Source organism: Fundulus heteroclitus, chromosome 22 (genome assembly GCF_011125445.2).
Source record: "Fundulus heteroclitus isolate FHET01 chromosome 22, MU-UCD_Fhet_4.1, whole genome shotgun sequence".
Classification (NCBI taxonomy): Eukaryota; Metazoa; Chordata; class Actinopteri; order Cyprinodontiformes; family Fundulidae; genus Fundulus; species Fundulus heteroclitus.
The window spans coordinates 5,485,138-5,495,373 of NC_046382.1; the positions used below are offsets into that span (position 1 = coordinate 5,485,138).

At 38.9% G+C, this 10,236-nt stretch overlaps 1 long non-coding RNA gene across 1 annotated transcript; it reads left to right on the forward strand.

The window, feature by feature from the left end:
- Positions 1-1,661: 1,661 nt before the first annotated feature.
- Positions 1,662-2,152, forward strand: LOC118557243. Its single transcript, XR_004927740.1, has 3 exons — positions 1,662-1,676; positions 1,819-1,937; positions 2,046-2,152. It is a non-coding gene; the product is annotated as an uncharacterized LOC118557243 (long non-coding RNA).
- The last annotated feature ends 8,084 nt before the right edge of the window (positions 2,153-10,236 follow it).

A 10,236-nucleotide genomic window follows, 5' to 3' on the forward strand; every position in this document is an offset into this window, starting at 1 on the left:
ATGAAGCTGTTGGCTCTGCTGAAATTGCCTCATAATCTGGACTTCAATTGTCCTATTGTTGTGATTAAACTTTCCCAGTATTCCATTAAAACGCTCAAATGAAAGCAGGGTTAACATGGGGTGCAAGTTTTGAATCGCATAAAAATGTGTATGTGTCACTAATTAGGTCAAGAATAGATTATGGGAGTGTGGTATATGGTTCAGCGGCTAAGTAGGTTAAAAAAAATTTATGTTATTCAAGCTAGAGCATTGAGAATTTGTTTAGGGGCAGTTAAATCAACTCCAGTATGTGCTTTACAAATAGAATCAGGAGAAATGCCATTATGTATCAGAAGGCAACAGATAATGGTTAATTACTGGATAAATTTAAAAGGACATAATGAAGATCATCCAGTTATGAAAGTATTAGAAAGTTGTTGGGAAAGACGAAAGGGTCAATTTAATAGTTTTGGATGGATTGGGGATGATAGAGCAAAAACATTTAATGTATATAACAAAGAATTCAGTCCAACAGTATTGTGGGCTTTGAGACCTACATGGATATGGAAATATATTAATATAGATAGATCATTATTAAATATTAAGACAAGAAATATAATAGATATCTGCCAAGAATTTTACAATCAAATACAGATTAAATATAATGATTATTTGCAAATTTATACTGATGGTTCGAAAAATCCAAAAAATGAAGCAACTAGTGTAGCTGTAGTGATTCCTGAATTAAAAATTAATATTTCAAAAAGAACATCTAATTATTTTAGTATATATGCGGTAGAATTATGTGCTATATTATTAGCTTTAGAATGGGTGGAGGATACAAATATAAAAAAAAATAATAATTTGTAGTGATTCATTATCTGCATTATTAAGTATAGAAAAGGGATGTACAAAGATTTTTCGTTTTTTTTTTTATTCTGGGATCATAAGGATTTGAAGGATATATATTAGGATCCAATAGATGGCAGTAATGCAACAACTATGGATGCAAGCTGCCGTTAAATCCTAAAGAAGAAGAAGAAGAAGAAGAAGAAGACGACGACGACTTTACTGTGTTTGGATTTTACTGGTATGCCGGACAACGTCTCGCGTTCAACTCCTCTAGGACGCGATCCACAACTTTCAGCCAGTCCGCAGACTGACGAGAAGAAACTGCTGATTGCTATCAGTGGACTGTCTCGTCAGCTTACTCAACATACTGCCGACATGAATGAGAGGTTCACTCAACTGCAGAATTCGGTAAACTCCAGGTTGCTGTCCATAGAGGACAAGATGGCGGCTCTGCAGTCGAAGAACTGTGCTGGAGAGACTAACTCCAAGAAGAGAAGACAGATGCACAAAAGCTTGCGGTAAGAATATATTTGACTGCTAGCTAAGCTAAAAGTAGCCTAGCCATAACCCAAAGCTAAGGGTGTATTTTTTGTGATTTACAGTACGCCGTCTTCACAACTCGGAGACAAATTGCAGGCGCTATGAACCGGCGCATGGGTAAGATTTAAAGAATATGCTTTCATTCTGCGATAAAAGGAAATAGATACGGATAGATACCGATCATAACTGTACATTTTGTTTTCACAGACTAAGCACGCCTCATAATGATGCAGTTACCTCCTATCTGCTCGGAGCAATAACTGCAAGCCTCGATTTACACTATATTGATAAAGACGACATTGTGTGTAAGTGTTAGGATATCAACAAGGTCAAGGGGAACGGTGAAACAGTAACATAAGGGACTTGTTTTACTGTTTCTCCCTTGTTTTTAATGTTACTGTGACTTGCGTTTGGTTTTTATTCATACCACTCTCATTTGTTTTCCAGCCGCCTGTAAGACGTATTATGAGACGGTACGCAGGAGCTTCAGATATACGCAGCCAGAGAACTCAATGCGGGCGGAAGCTGCCAAGAATTCAGCTCGGAGTCGAGCGAGAAGAAAGAGGGTAAGACTTTATTTGGTGACTATTTTTCAGGTGCATTGATAGATGTGTTGTGTCCATACGCAGTGCATCCCATCGCATAATACTGATTCATTGTTTTGTTTTTTACAGCTGCAGGAATCGAGGCAGAGCGTGCTAGCTGATGAGGAAGTGGAACTCTGGATGTCCGCCACCGTCGACCTCATGTCTGACGAGGAAGATGGCGTCGTTGGCGGGGTCTCTGGATGGATTGTACCGCCGTCATTTCGTAGGCCGGATCTCTCTGAACCCTGTGTGAAGCTGCAGTCCCGGTTAGAGGCGACGCCGAAGTACAAAGCCATGCACAGCAGGCGTCTGCACATCGGACCTGCCTCAGAAAGAACGCCGCCAGCAGTTGCCTACAACCCCGAGGAGGCGCACGGACAGTTCACGGAGTTGTAGTTTTTTGGATACGCATGTGTGGGAAGATCCTCGCGTTGTATATAGTTGTGTGTGTGTGTGTGTGTGTGTTTTTAATAAAGCTCTTTCTTTGCATAAACATCTTCCTGGCAAATGTTAATTTCCTGTATAAATTCATTCATGTCCTTGAAGGTAGCCTAATGATAGTGTAGTAGCCTACATAAGATAACATGAATATACAGCATTTTATATATATATATATATATATATATATATATATATATATATATATATATATATATATATATATATATATATATATATATATATATATATATATATATATAGATAGATAGATAGATAGATAGATAGATAGATAGATATAAAAACCAACCAATCACGAGTGATTTTACTAGTTTGAAAATAATGGTTTCAGCCAATACTCAGTAAGAACGTTCAAGCCTGGCCTGGCCACGTGTGGTTTTGCTGCCAATCAGGAGCGATTTTACTTATTTAAAAATAGTGGTTTCAGCCAATACTGGGTAGGTTATTCAAGCCAGACCTGGCCAGCCGCGCGGGTTCGCTACATTCATATGCTAATTAGGGCAATTAGTGCAGCTGATCGCTCTCCACATACGTCAGAGTCCGGTTCCGACAATTTGTGGCACTGAAAACGCGACAAGCACGGGTTGCAAATTGTCGTTAACTGCCGAAAATTAGGGAGATCTGCGGTAGTTTACGGGGACGAAAATCTCACTTTTCATGCAGTGAAAAGTGATTGTAACTTTAAAGATTGAAAAGAAATACAAGAAATTCACTCCTCTGTAGGTCCCCCCTCATTGGCACAGATTTCCTGAACCCTGCTGTTTTTTACTTTAATCTTTACTAATACCTTTCCTTTATTAAATTGCTGGACAAGTGGGGCCCACAGCTCCTCCCCAAGCTTATACAACGTCCCACTTGCCAGGATGATCTCCATCACCCCCTTGGTGTCCGTCTCCATCATCCCTATTACCTCCACTCCCTCAGCCTCCTCTGTGGTTGTCATAATCTGCCAGAGAAAGATGAATTTAGTTAAATGATGCCAGGCAAGCAAGGGAACCCTATACCTAATGGTGCTTCTTTTCCTCCTCAACTTATAGTATTTTATTCAATTATATGAATTCCTTTTTCTATCTTTCCAACATATTTGTTATGGCTGAATAAAAATAACCATTCATCTGGCTTGGACGAACAGTCAATAGTCAATGCTCTGACATGTTCTGGCCTAAACGTTCTTAACAGCATTTATTGCTGTCATTGTGGGCGGCATTGTGGGGCGGTGGTTAGCCTCCATGTTCGAGTCCTGGGCTCAGCAGGGCCTCTGTGTGGAGTTTGTATGTTCTTCCTGTGTCTGCGTTGTTCCCTCCAGCCTCTCCAGTTCCACCTACCACTAAATGCCAAATCTACCTCAATCTTGCTGAACCCGGTAGATTGCAGGGGCGTTCCTTAAGCATCACATGCTGTCTGTAGGTGAGTCAGCCTGCAGTAGGAGTCCATCTCCAGCTTCTCCACGGCTGCTTCCCTCCATAGGGTGACCGAAACACAAGTTTGGCTCTGTACATAACACAGAACATGTGTAACAACTTCTTACTACACACAGCTCACCAAGGAGCAGAGTGGATAGATAAAACTTCCAGCATCTCAAACAGTCCTAATGTTCCCGTGGATGTCAATGGTCATCAAAGACTAAAATGATCCCCTTATCTTGGGAACTTTCACAAACAGAGCACAGATAACAGTCAACTAATATTTTTATAAACCATAACTTGGTAACCTCATTAGCTACGTACACATGGGCAAAAGTAATGGGAATAAAGGGCGTGATGTGAACTAACCGATCAGAATATGGTGATCAGATTAAGCTCAATGGAGAGGGACGGTTTATGGCGATGATAATCCAATAAACATGTAACCGCTTGTCAGGATCAAGTTATACTGAATGTGGCAAACTGACGTAAACATGGCGTATTTCCTCATTCATGAGTGGTGGAAATATGTCAGGAAGCAAAACTGAGGCGGCTCCGGATACAAGATTTATGTTTGAAACATTAAATGAGCTCAAAAATTGTTGCTTACTCAGTAACGTTTGCACTCCAGCCTGGGCGCTCGTAAGACAAACAAAGTCGTGTTAAACTGCTTTATTTACTGTTTTGTGTTGTTTAGCAAAGTCATAAATTATTCTTCTGTGTTTTCTTTTAGGGGAATGTGATAACTGTGCATGTCAGAGAGGTTCTATTCTGAATAAAGCCAGATGCACACAAACACACAGTATGATTGGATTAACTGATTGTGTGCCCATTTAAACGACACAATTCCATTATTTAATCCAAATACATTTTAATCCAATGGTGAAATGTTGTGTATGTAAACAAAGCTAATGTGTGACAGATTGCTATGTCAATACCACAGAATACACAATGTTAGCTGTCCTTCCATCATAAGTTTCTCATGTTTTACCTGCTGCAGCTTCACCTCATGAAGAGGGATCTCCTCCCGGCCCCTACGGATCTTTTTCACTGTAGACAGCTAATTAACAAGGAAAACCAATTATTGATCTAAATGAAGCGGTTGAAGGTGGAGTGGAACATAATGGATTCTTGTGTGTTTGTGAACGCATAAATATTACCAGAATTCAACTTGCAGGCAAAGTTAGAAAAAGGTGATAAAATTACTGGGACAATTTGAATCAATTAATTTTCCACCACTTCAAAATATCCAAATATGTACATCTGTAATACACATCAAGTCGTTAGGGTAGGATATCTGTTATCCAGTTCATGGTAATGCTTAGAGGACCTGAATAAAGGCAGCTGGCGTATCATTAAGATTTTGAAGACATTTTACGTCTTATCTGAAAAGGGTTCTTCAGCTCTATAAATTTGAAAGAACTAAGAAATCTCTTCAGATAAGATGTAAAATGTCTTCAGATTTTAGGAAAACATCCAGCTACCTTCTTTCAGCCTCTTATCAGGATATGTTAACCACACATTGTACAGTTGCTAGAAATAGGGTTCATGTGTGTGTTAGTGTAGTGAAACTAATAACATACTTCTATAATATGTCCTTCCACCGTCAGCAGGCCCTGGTGTCCATGACGATCAGCTATGCTTATCTGCAGAGATGGTGGATGAAGGAGGGCTCTTGCCTCCTCCATCAATCCATCCCTGCACATAACTGGGAGCTTCTGTAAATACTTGTTTCTTTATTAATGCAGATGTAATAGGGGGGTTTCTCTCCCCTGAGCGTATATTCACGTATTAAATAATTTTGGCCAGAAGAAATTTTGGAGGCCATTTCCTCAAACAGGGTCAGTTTTGTTACAGACTGGCCATCTGTAATTACAGCCAATTATTTATTTTTTTGGTTAAAGCCAAAAAGGCGCTGTTATTTCTAAAAGTCCAACTTAAATATATATATATATATATATATATATATATATATATATATATTTATATATATATATATATATATATATATATATATATAAATGTGAAAATTTTAAGCAAAAAAAAAAACTTTATCAGTTTATAAAGACAAGTAAAGAGCAAAATAACCACCATTTACAGGCATTGACAGCTCCCTGCTTCATACTGTCACGGTTGCTAAGCTACTGACGTTATGCTGAGGCTGAAAACAGCTAACGAGGATCAATATTCACAGACATCCTTTGTTGGACTCTGTTGACGCATGCCAGGTCCTTATACGGCAAAATATTTTTTTACAGTTGTCAATGTTAAAGACCACAGGGGCTAGTATAATCAGTATTTGTCATAATGACAACCCATCACAAAATAAAAATGAAATGTTTTAGTATCAATTATATTAATTTGTTTTACATTTTAAGACAAAGACTACAACCAGGGTTTAAAATTTTAATGAAGTTTCTAGCTGAAATGAAAAAGCTAAACTAGTTGAAGATAGTTGAAAGATATTTGAACATGTTCAAATATGAAAGTTAACATAACCATGAGATATAGCAGTAATGTTGTGAAGGAGCTGAACGTTTTGATAGCAAAATAGCTGAAATGGGAAGAAGTATGCAGTATGCTTGTTTTGGAAGAATTTCCCATTCATTTCAATCAGAGCAAAAGAGTCTCAAAAAGTATTATATATAAATGACATATATTATGAGAGTCAGCATAAGTTTGATGTGAACATTTTAAAATGTGAATGAAGTTTCTAGTTTAACCCAAGCTGAAGCAGTAACCTGTGAAAAAGCACAAAGTTTTTGAACAAAAACAATATTACAGAAACAGGATACAAAACCAAACCTCCAGCATGGTAACCTGACAATTTCACCACTGCACTATACAATAAACATGTCAACACCTGTGTGGTATTAAGTTTGGTTACAGGGGTAGTGCTAGTAGTAGTGGCACCAGTACTAGTAGTATCAGTGGTAGCAGCAGTAGTACTACTAGTAGTAGTAGTAGTATCAGTAGTAATAATAGTAGTAGTAGTAGTAGTAGTAGTAGTAGTAGTATCAGTAGTAGTAGTAGTAGTAGTAGTAGTAGTATCAGTAGTAGTAGTAGTAGTATCAGTAGTAGTAGTAGTGGTATCAGTAGTAGTAGTATCAGTAGAAGTAGTAGTAGTAGTATCAGTAGTAGTAGTAGTAGTAGTAGTCTTTTGAAGGAATTTGAAGAATTTAAAGAATTAGAAAAGAGTGAAAACATTTGAAGAATGTGAAGGAATTTGCATTGATTTCAATGGGAGCAAAAAAAGCACAAAACGTACTGATATTATAAAAAGTATAAAAGTTAGCATAACCATGAGATATAGCAGTAATGTCGAGAACGAGCCAAATGTTTTGGTACAAAAATCGTTGAAATCGGTTGAAGTATGCAGGAGTAGTTAGATGTGGAAGAACGTTTTTGAAGAATTTGTCATTCATTTAAAAGAGAGCAAACAGTCACAAAAAGTTAAACATTTAAAAAATTGTAAAAGTCAGCATAAGTTTTATGTGAAACTTTTGAAAAATGAAGTTTGTAGCTTAACCCATACTGAAGCGGTAAGCTGTGAAAGAGCACAAAGGTTTAAAAAAAAATGATACAAAACCATTGAGATTTGAACCCACAACCTCTGCATGAAACCTGAGACCCTGAACCTTGGGTCCCAGCAAAATGTGACAAAGTTTGTTTCAAACAACTTGCTTTAACTGAAAAAGTATAAGACATAGCAAAATAATTTGTTCACTGTCAGTATCGGCTGGCTTTGGTGAACAGTCATGTTTATTTTTATGTATGTACAAAAATGGGTGTAGGTGTGGGGACGATGTAAAAAAGTGGAGAATTGTGAACCTTTTCGGTCGAAACATATTTCAGCGATTTGCAGATTGGCTGCTGCCGAACAAATTGTTCTCTTACCAGAACGGTAATAGATATCCAACTACTTTTTTGTGAGTGCCAGAAGGGTGTGAAGATGAATGTGTGTGAGGCTCATGTCTGTACATCCAACGGTTTAGGAGAAGCGACAATGCAAAAACATGTGCATTTTCTAATATTCAGGTGCGGTTCTTGAAGAATCTCCCATTGAAAATGCATTGAGGGTGTGTGGACGTTTTGGCGCTCTGGGGTGATTTTTTTAAAAAGCATTAAAGTTAACATAACAATGAGATATAGCAGAAATTACTGAAATGTTTGAAACAGGAAACATTTTACATGTTAATAATATTCTGGTGTCATGAGTTACTTTTTTCTCTGTTGTCTTTGTTGCAGGTGAAAAAGGATCAGGGTGCCCCAGTCTACGTCATCAACCTTCTCTTTTCTGATCTCATTCAGTTCTGTGGCAGAATTATAGATTAATTTAATACTCCTAATATCGGCTATGGCATCACATCTTTTGGTTTAATAGCCAGTGTTGGATTCATGGTCTGTATCTCCTTAGAAAGGTAACTATAAATTTCCCTTTAAGATTCCTTATTGTCTCATATATTCCCATTAGTCAGTGTGTGCTGTCCTCACAACACCTGACCATGTGCTGCTAAACAGCCAGTGAAGAAAATTAAAAAAGTTCCCCACACAAGGCTTCCTTTTCTTGAGTTCTCTGAAGAACTTTTATTCACAAATCTGGTTTAATGTTCTTTGTAACTAAAATATACATAAAAACTAATCACTGGCCAATATCCATGTCAGAATATCACATGTACATTTCACAGTTAGCTAGCTTAGCTTTAGCACAAATATAACAATGAGACATTTTTTCTAGTCTTTATGCAAAATACTTTCAAGGCATGTTAAAGCGATTTCTAAGCAAAGAAATACTTACAAAGAGAAATGTTTCCCAAAGCAGAAGCGTGAAGAACAAATCCACAATCCAACATGAGCAGTTTCTTTAGCTTACTTGTTAAACGCACATTTTCCCCCAGAAAAATACGGCAAAGGTATTTTGAGGGCGAGAGCACTCACTAGCTCACGTAAATCACAAACAGATCTAAGGTGAGATGTCTCACTCGGATCAAATATAAACCCCAAACCATTATAACTGTTTTCAGCATGGAATTCCTCCAAGTAATTTGAAACTATGAACTTATTTTATATCGTATTTATGTAATTTATTCATGGCATGAATTTCTTGCTGCCTTTTAACAAAAGGCAGAACACAGCACCTGATATTCTCCATGGACTAAACAGCTCCATCTGTTATTACAGGTATTTGATCATCGCCAAGCCACTGTGGTACAGATTCAGGAGAAACATCAAGACCTACGTGGTGGTCTGTGGTGTGGTCTGGACTCTTCCTTTTCCACGGACTGCTTTTCTGACTACTGATCCTACTACTGCTTATACAATTCATTATCTCTTCTTACCATGTTTGCATCTTCAGCCCCTTCCTCAGTGTCCCAGCAGAAGAAAAAAGACGAATCACAGCCGTTCAGGTTGTGGTGCTGCTAATTTACTCTCTGCTTTTCCTGCCTGGCTTTGTTTATTTCCTGTTCAATAGATCAAATATAATCCACCATCGTTGCTTTAGTTTGTATTTTTCTTAGTCCCCTTGCAGACACAACTCTGTATTTGCTAATTTGGAAAAGCTTCCTGGATAAGTTTCTGTCAGGGTTTTGTTTACCGATGAACTTCAGGACACACACACGGGACTAAAAGTTTGAGAGTCTTTATTGCAAGGTTGATGGGTGGAGGTCTGATGAGGAGCTGGTTGCACCGAAACTGAGTGAAGGTGATGGCAGGAGCTGACGGCCCGGAGACAGAGAGTCCACACTTGCTAGGTGCTGCTCGGCTAGCAGGCCTCATAGCACTCAGGTTAGCAGTTCATTTGGAGACACCAGGGCACAGAGCTGAGCTTCACCAGGGCGGCTAGTCAGGTTACCAGAGCTTGAGAGACACCAGGGCACAGAGCTGAGCTTCACCAGGGCGGCTAGTCAGGTTAGCAGAACTTGAGAGACACCAGGACACAGAGCTGAGCTTCACCAGGGCGGCTAGTCAGGTTAGCAGAACTTGCGAGACACCAGGGCTCAGAGCTGAGCTTCACCAGGGCGGCTAGTCAGGTTAGCAGAACTTGAGAGACACCAGGGCACAGAGCAGAGCCTTTCCAGGATGGCTAGTCCAGTTAGCAGTTCTCTGGAGACACCAGGGCACAGAGCAGAACCTCTCCAGGAACAAACAGTGAACAAACAGTCTTTAGAGTGACTGACAGGACTAACCTTAACAAAAGGAGCAAAACAAAGCTTCCAAGGCAAACCGGGGACTGGCATGGAGAGGTGTGGGATGATGACGGCCCAGTGCTGAACTGAAGGCAGAGGCAGGTTTAAATAGAACACTTCACAGGTGAAAACAGGGTCTGGCTAATTGACTGGTAAATGATAACAGGTGTGACTGACTGCTGAGGAGGTGAAGTGAAAAATGACAGAAAATAACTGATGACAGAAAAC